This window comes from Cetorhinus maximus, chromosome 12 (assembly GCF_964194155.1).
Source record: "Cetorhinus maximus chromosome 12, sCetMax3.hap1.1, whole genome shotgun sequence".
NCBI lineage: Eukaryota > Metazoa > Chordata > Chondrichthyes > Lamniformes > Cetorhinidae > Cetorhinus > Cetorhinus maximus.
Window position 1 is genome coordinate 104,247,598 of NC_135890.1, and position 7,340 is coordinate 104,254,937.

Consider the following 7,340-nt stretch of genomic DNA (forward strand, 5'->3'; position numbering starts at 1 on the left):
CCCCAACTCCCTCCTCGACCTCCTACCTAAACCCCTGACCCACCTACCCACTCTGCCCAGCTACTACCCTACCCAACTGCCACCCTACCCACTTACCTCATCCATCTACCCACTTACACAATCACCCATTCACTCACCCATTCAGTCACACATTCAGTCATACATGAACACACTGAGAAGCTTGTGGAGCTCTAAACACTTTGCAGTATACAGCAACTAGTGCAGTAAAAAGGGGACATGGCTACTGCATAGATTCTCGCTGCTGCTCTTTCCATGGATTCCTGCACTGAGGGAGTTCTTCTGCATCATGGATCGGAAGTCGGAGCCTTTTTAACCTATGCAGGTGAGTGAGTAGGTTTCAGTCTGTTCTGTGTAAGACACAGGGGTTCTGACTTTGATCAGAAGTTTCGGGTCAATGACTTTGGCGTTAAATTTGTTTTCTCAAAGGCCAATATGTCAATCTGTCTCATTAGTCAATAAACATCATATGCCCGTGAAATTGGGAAATCTTTAGTCCTCGAGGCAGGGTTAGCTGACATGTGGTCTCTCCTGTGGTTGTGAACGCAGGGAGATAACAAAGGGACAGAGAGATATACTGAGTGCCAGAGCCAGGCATTCACACAGACTCAGGTCAGGATGAAGGTAGTTAGAAGTTCTTGTTCTAAAACTGAGCAAGCCAAACCCCAGTTTGCCTGAATACAATAACACTGGATTAGAAAGTTCCAAACAATGAAAGTTCTGCTTTCTGAGGTCACAGCAATAATAAATCATGTGTTTCTGTTATGAAGCACATACATCCTTGACTATTGGTGCCATGTATACTACCAATCTCCTCCCAAGCTTGAAAAAGGTACAGGGAGCAAAATTCCATACCTCATACCACTACCCTAGACCTCTGTAGGTCATGAAATTGGAAGAAATTCTGAGCCACACTAATTTGCATAAAAATACAGGAGCTATTACTAAAGGACATGTATTTAAAGCCTGTCCTGAAAACAGTCTTCAAAACTTGCTTTACATCGTCATGCATTTGCAGATCCAGACTTCAATGCATTTTCGGAGTTTGCAGATTCATATTCTGCACTAATCTCCAGGAGTAAAACCTTGAGGGTGCACTCTTGGACACCTCCAGAAACTGCAGACTTATGGACACAGACAGCATAGGAACTGTCTGCTTGCATCATTCTGAAAATGGAACTGATATCAATTGCACTAATAGGCAGACATGTTCCTCCCCCATAAATTATTTTTGTGGCATCAGTTATGTTCAAGATAACAATCATGAAATAGTCTCAAATAGCCAGTTTCAATGTGTTTATTTAGTAATAACTTTGTATTCCAAATTCTATTTCTGTAACATTTTTAATTGCATATTATAATTTATACTGTATACTGCATTACAAGAATGGGCGCTGTGTCAGCACGGTTCAGTCCGCCTTGCATAAAGTGTCTTGATCACCTTTCGTCTGATCTTTTTAAAATTCTTCCTAGGCAGTTTGTCAGGTGTGAAGCAAATCAAAAGGTTTCCATTAAAATGCATCTGCTGTAAAAAATACTGAGATATGTACATATAAATAAACCATAAAAAGGAAGATAATGGGTTTTAGACAACCAGCTCATTCAAATAAAATCAGATATATACAAGTTTACAGCTTTTTTTTATTATCTACAGTCTAGAGCTCCATGGCTAGCATTGCAGTTCTATTCAGCATTGCTTAGCAGGAAATGGCCTGGTTTTTCTGCTTGGAAATAATAATAATTAAGAAACTCAAGAAAAGGCAAAAAAAACCTGATCGCCTAAGTGTCAAATGCATACATTGTTTTGGGTTAGATGTTTCATTTGGTTGGGTTTCTATTATGAGTTGCATTGAGGGACAAACTTTTAAGCTGGATCGGGAGATGGCCCGCTCCCCTTGGGATTGCTGCAAATTGCTTTCTGCATTTAGTGGGAGGATTTTAAAGATTGGAATGGTTGAGCAGGTGTGTGCCAGTATTGGTTGATGAGGCACTGCTTTTAGGTCGATAATTATCCACTGACCCCACCAGCTCGGAAGCCTGAACCCTGAAACGCAAACTGCAACCTTGGACCCGCTGTGTGAACATTTGGACAAAGGTCTACAACTGAAACATCAACTTATCTTTTCTCGCAGAGATGCTGATGAGCTTGCTGCATATTTTTGGCATTTTGTTACTTTAGTTACTAGCATTTACAGTTTTGTTTTGCCAAGTGTGAGAAATGTTTTTTTTTTGGCAGTGGTGAATTACCATTGGACCTACACTTGAAATCCTGGCGAATAAACTGGATTTGGAAATAACACTTGCCTCTTGAACAAGTTACTGGTCTGATAGGGTCAGGGTGTGATTAGGGGAAGTTGACCATGGTGCATTCCCAATAAGATGGTGAGCGAGCAACTTCCCAGCTTTGAGTAAAGTTCTCAACTTCAGCCAACTTCAGGAACATGACAGAAGTTCGAATCTGCCCCTCACCCTTGTGTGAAATCAGTGTTTTAAATTGGGAATGGAGAAAAGAGTTCTATGCTAATTGTCGATAAATTGTTACTGTCACTAATATTGCAATGCTACATATGTGTGCACAGTTCCTCACTAAAGATGCACGACATCATCACTGACCATTAATGTGTTAAAAACAGGCCTCAAAACACCACTAGCTGGACTGCTTGTTTGGTTGATTTCATACTGCATCACATCTCAGCAGAGAATTAATTTTCAAATCACTCTATTAACTCTTAAAATTGTATTTTTCTCTCATTTCAATAATCTCTTTTGTTCATGACACTACCCTCCAATATCAAATATTTACAGAATTTCCTGGGCCCTGTAAAACTTGTCAAATCGATGTCTGAGTAGAAATGGAGCAAGACTGCAATCAGAGTGCAGTTACTGATTTGGAACCAATCAATGGAGTTATGCCGCAGACTGACCTCAGTCTGACTGAAACAAAGGTGCAGTCACAATAGAGCTCTCCATAAATGTTTCAATGCACCACTCACTGGGAAATCAATTTCCAAGGCTAGGAGAATTGGTGGGTACATCCATTTTATTCCAATGTTAGACGAAATTTTAAAAGTAAGGTAGTTTTACGCTGGATTGGAGGTAACTCAAAGCAGTATGAGTTGAGCTCCAGCTTGAGAGTGGTCCAGAGTTATTCTGTCATTCTTTGTGTTGATGCATACCTGAAACTGCTTTTCATTGATACTAAAAGGAAGTTTCAATGCACACTAACCAGAGTATGTTTGAAAAATAATCTAGAGGGGGAGTAACTAATACATTTGCGATTGTGATTTATCTGGCCTTTATACAAATTCCAAAACATTTTGCGAGGTCAGTTTAAATACATATTTCCAGGAACATTATCATCATTAGGTGCAAATTTAAGTCGCAGTTTTATCCAATTGTGCTGCATTCTGGGAAATGTGACAGTACATCTCTTGCAGAGCACTGACCCTCTGGAACACATTTGCAAATGCTTTCTGGTGGCATAGTGAGTGCACTATGGGGTGCACTGAACTAAACTGTGGGCTCAATTTACAAACCCCAATAGAGATATGTATTATGATTGGTTTTTCTCCAATTGTAAAGTGCAACAGCAGGTTTAAACTAGCTACATGAGGAAACTTCTCATTCCATGCACAAATAGTCCTACATAGTCTTTGCTCTCAACAACTCTCCTTAAAAAGATCAAAACAAAAACAAAGCACTCAATAATGCTGCCTTCAATCACTATCATAACTCCATAATATTAGTAATTCAAGTGCAGAATTGTAACAGAAAAGTGGTCTCTGATCAGAGACAAAAAAGATGGACTGTTTTCAAAATAAACTTAGGTCAGGAATCATTCAGCAGACTGAAATCATGCATCACCACTTAAACAAATTATCGCTGAGAGGTTTCAAAACCTGACCTCTGATGTTCTGGAGTACAACCAAAAACGTTGACAGGAAGAGAACAATCACCAGGATGGATCCAACTTTAACCTCCTCTACACTAATCCAAGTTGTTATTTGTAGAAGTCATTCTACTTCACGAAGGTGTTGTGTCTGAGAGCTATCTTAGCTCTGCGTTTTACATAGGGGTACAGTTTCCCTATACGATAAAGAAATAGATCATTGGTTTAAAATAATGCCCATTTGACAAAAGTTTGTTTACAGAGATGGCAGAAAATATACCTAAAATTTGGGTTTAATATTGATTGATTTTATAAATTTTGTGTACTCAATGAACATCCCATAAAAATGCTTTCTTAGAGATCAGCTTTAAGATATGGGAATGAAATTTAGGATTGGTTCATCAATGGATCACATAGGGTGAAAAGACCATTATGGTCTATCAGACAGGACCCAGAGTTCAGAAAATGTTAATACACCAATCTACCTCTCATGTTGCTAAAACCTTCACAAGAATGTCACAGCAGAATAATTTAAACAGGCTAACAGAACCTTGGATTAAGCCATCAAGTCTTTTATCAGGTACAATATTACACTCCATCAGTGAGACACACACCCTATCCTTAACACATGTATTATGATTCCAGGTGCCGCGTCAGGGTCCCCGTTTACATAGGTTCTGATCCAACTGGAATGCTAGGCTTCCTGAGCACATGGAACTCCAGGCGTGTTTGGAGTGCCGAGTACACAGGTTTCAGGTCTGTCTGCAAGGCCCTGTCCACAGTTCGGACCAGTACTCTAATTTCCCAGTTTTTGCTGGTGTTCCATTTTAAGGTATACAGGACCAGTTCAGACCTGTATACTTATTTCCCACTTTTCACTGTTTTTTCGCTCTGGGAGTACACAGGCTACTAGTCTTACTGCAGGGCCCAGTACACAGTCTGACCGTAAGGCCCAGTACATGTGTTCCAGGCCTGACTGCAGTGTAAGGCTCTACCAGTGCATGGAGAGCACACATCTTACTGTAGTGACAGGTTCCCTGAGTGCATTAGGATCTGGATTTCACCACAGTTCTAAACTGTCTGAGTAGAGGGGTTCTGGATCTGGCTGCAGTCTTGGCTACCCAATTACATATGGCTCCAGATCTGACTGCTGAGCCTGGCTCCAGCAAATGCAATCGAATTATGTGTTCAAGCTATGAATTGGAAAAGCAATAATTCTTGCATCAATTGATCCAAGTACATGATCTGCTGCTCACAGAGTGTATGTAGCACCATGCAGTTTCCATCTGATATTCTGGGACGTGGTACGTGCATAGAAGCTCTTATTCTGTAACAAACAGAATATAACAAGAACAACAGAGGCAGCCACACTCACGGTCAAGGCATTCCAACTGAACATGACCCTCTGAAGACATTGACAAAAGAGAAAGGGAAAGGACTGGCAAAACAGACTTAACATCAAGCAATTCAGGCCTGCACTAAAACACTTAGTCATGCAGTGTTTTGTTTAAAAACAGTAACTTAAGCACACAAAAAGCAAAAGGCTGAGGAGGAGTGATCAAGGATGGGAACAGCATTAGCTAACATAACTGATGAATTACCTTTTAGATCACTGTTGTCATGTAGGTAAGTGAGGCAGCCAATTTGCGCCCAGCAAGGTCCCACAAACAACTAAGGGTTAAATGCTGCTCCAAACACAGAAGGATTTTCCTTGGATCTTTTGCATCCCATGAACAAGATGATGAGGGTTCTGTCGAGGGTCATCAACCTGAAATGCTCTGCTTCTCTCTCCACAGATGCTGCCAGTCATGCTGCGTACTCCCAGCATTTCCTGTTTTACTTCAGGTTTCCAGCACCTGCGGTATTTTGCTTTTGAACAAGGGTTCAGTTTAGGTGGCATCTCCAGCAATACAGCAAACCCTCAGAGCCAACATATGTGCTTAAGTCCTGTAGTGGCCTTGAACACATAAACCTCTCACGTTGAGTCAAGAATGCTACCATTGAGCCAAGCTGGCGTATGTTAAGGTAAGTAGTGTGCATAGCAAGTGGGCAAAAGTAGCAACGTTTTCGGGGCAGTTGTTGGGAGCTGAAGAAGGTACAGTACATCAGCTATTTCCAGCATTCATCCTTCCAACTGAAAAGTGAAAATCTGCATTGCAACTTAAAAGCAGCTGAAAGTATGATCTATTTCTCATGTGTGACATGCTTTGAAATGTTAATATGCTTGCTGTAGTTTCTCCTACGCTGTAAACCCAATAATATACATTTACCACGCTGACACTGAGAATTGGTTTTCTGTCCACCCAATGTATTGCATCTGATCAATCAGCCTGGGAATAGCACATGTACTTAGACTCTAGGAGATGGACACAAGTGTTGGTATGAATGGCTAGAAGTGGGAAAACAGGAGCTGGCATTGCATATACAATGCTCTCATACTGGATACAATCTTCAAACAGAAAAGACAAAAGATGCATCTACATTCTGTTTCAGTGCAGTTTGGGTTCTGGCAGAGTAATGCCCAAATGATCTTCTGACTGCTGGTCTCCTGCAAACCAAGTGGACCCACAGAAGAAGTAGTCTCAATGGAAAATGTGGGAGCCCATGAGCAAGTGGTTTCCACTGTCACTGTAAAAACGAGCTCGGCTGGTTTATACTGGGAAATGTCATCAATACAATATATTACAATAATATAAAAACACTTCTAGAACCGCATCAGCAATCCTGTTCATTATGGTCACTTCTCTTTTTTTAAAAATCCAAGTAATAAAAGCAATTCACGTTAAGATAGCACCTTTAACGTAATGAAACGCTCCAAGGCACTTCAGAGAAGGCAGGAGGAAGGACAGAAATGGATAGCAGGAAGGAGTTAAGGGTCAGAGTTCAGGAGGTAACCAAAGTCATGGTCAAAGAGGTAGATTTTCAGGAGTCATTTAAAGGTGGAGAGATAAATGTAGAAAAGCAGAAATGGCTTAATAATAGTTTAAACTTTGCCAGCCATGGTGGAGGAGAAAAAGGAGGGTTGTACTTTCAGAAGGGCAGTGTGTAGTGTCCAAGGGCTAGACGTGGGGAATGGGGGTGTGTGTGTGTGTGGGAGGTAGGGGCAGTTGGGAGTGTTGTGCCATATTCTGCATTTGTAAACAAGGATTTTGGATTTAGGGAAAGCGAGAAGCCAATGGATATCACCAAGGATGGAGGCGGCAGTGCAATGCCGAGAGGGTGATAGGTGACTGTGATTTAGTATGGAAGAGGATGTAGGTTCCAGAATTTTAAATGAGTTTAATTTTTATTAGGGTAAAGCTCAGGAGGCTGATAATTTTGGAAAAATTGGGTCTAGGAGAATGGATGTAAGTTTCAGAGGAGATAAAAGTAAGGTTGAGGCAGAGCCACGCAGTATTGTGGAGGTGGAACTTTACACTCTTAACAATTTCTA

General features: G+C 41.0%; 1 long non-coding RNA gene across 1 annotated transcript; it reads right to left on the reverse strand.

Moving 5' to 3' along the window:
• Positions 1-1,299: 1,299 nt before the first annotated feature.
• LOC144687779 (uncharacterized) lies at positions 1,300-6,994 on the reverse strand. The gene is made up of 2 exons (XR_013578207.1): positions 5,509-6,994; positions 1,300-1,487 (listed from the first exon to the last, which is right to left on the reverse strand). It is a non-coding gene; the product is annotated as an uncharacterized LOC144687779 (long non-coding RNA).
• Between the last annotated feature and the right edge of the window lie 346 nt (positions 6,995-7,340).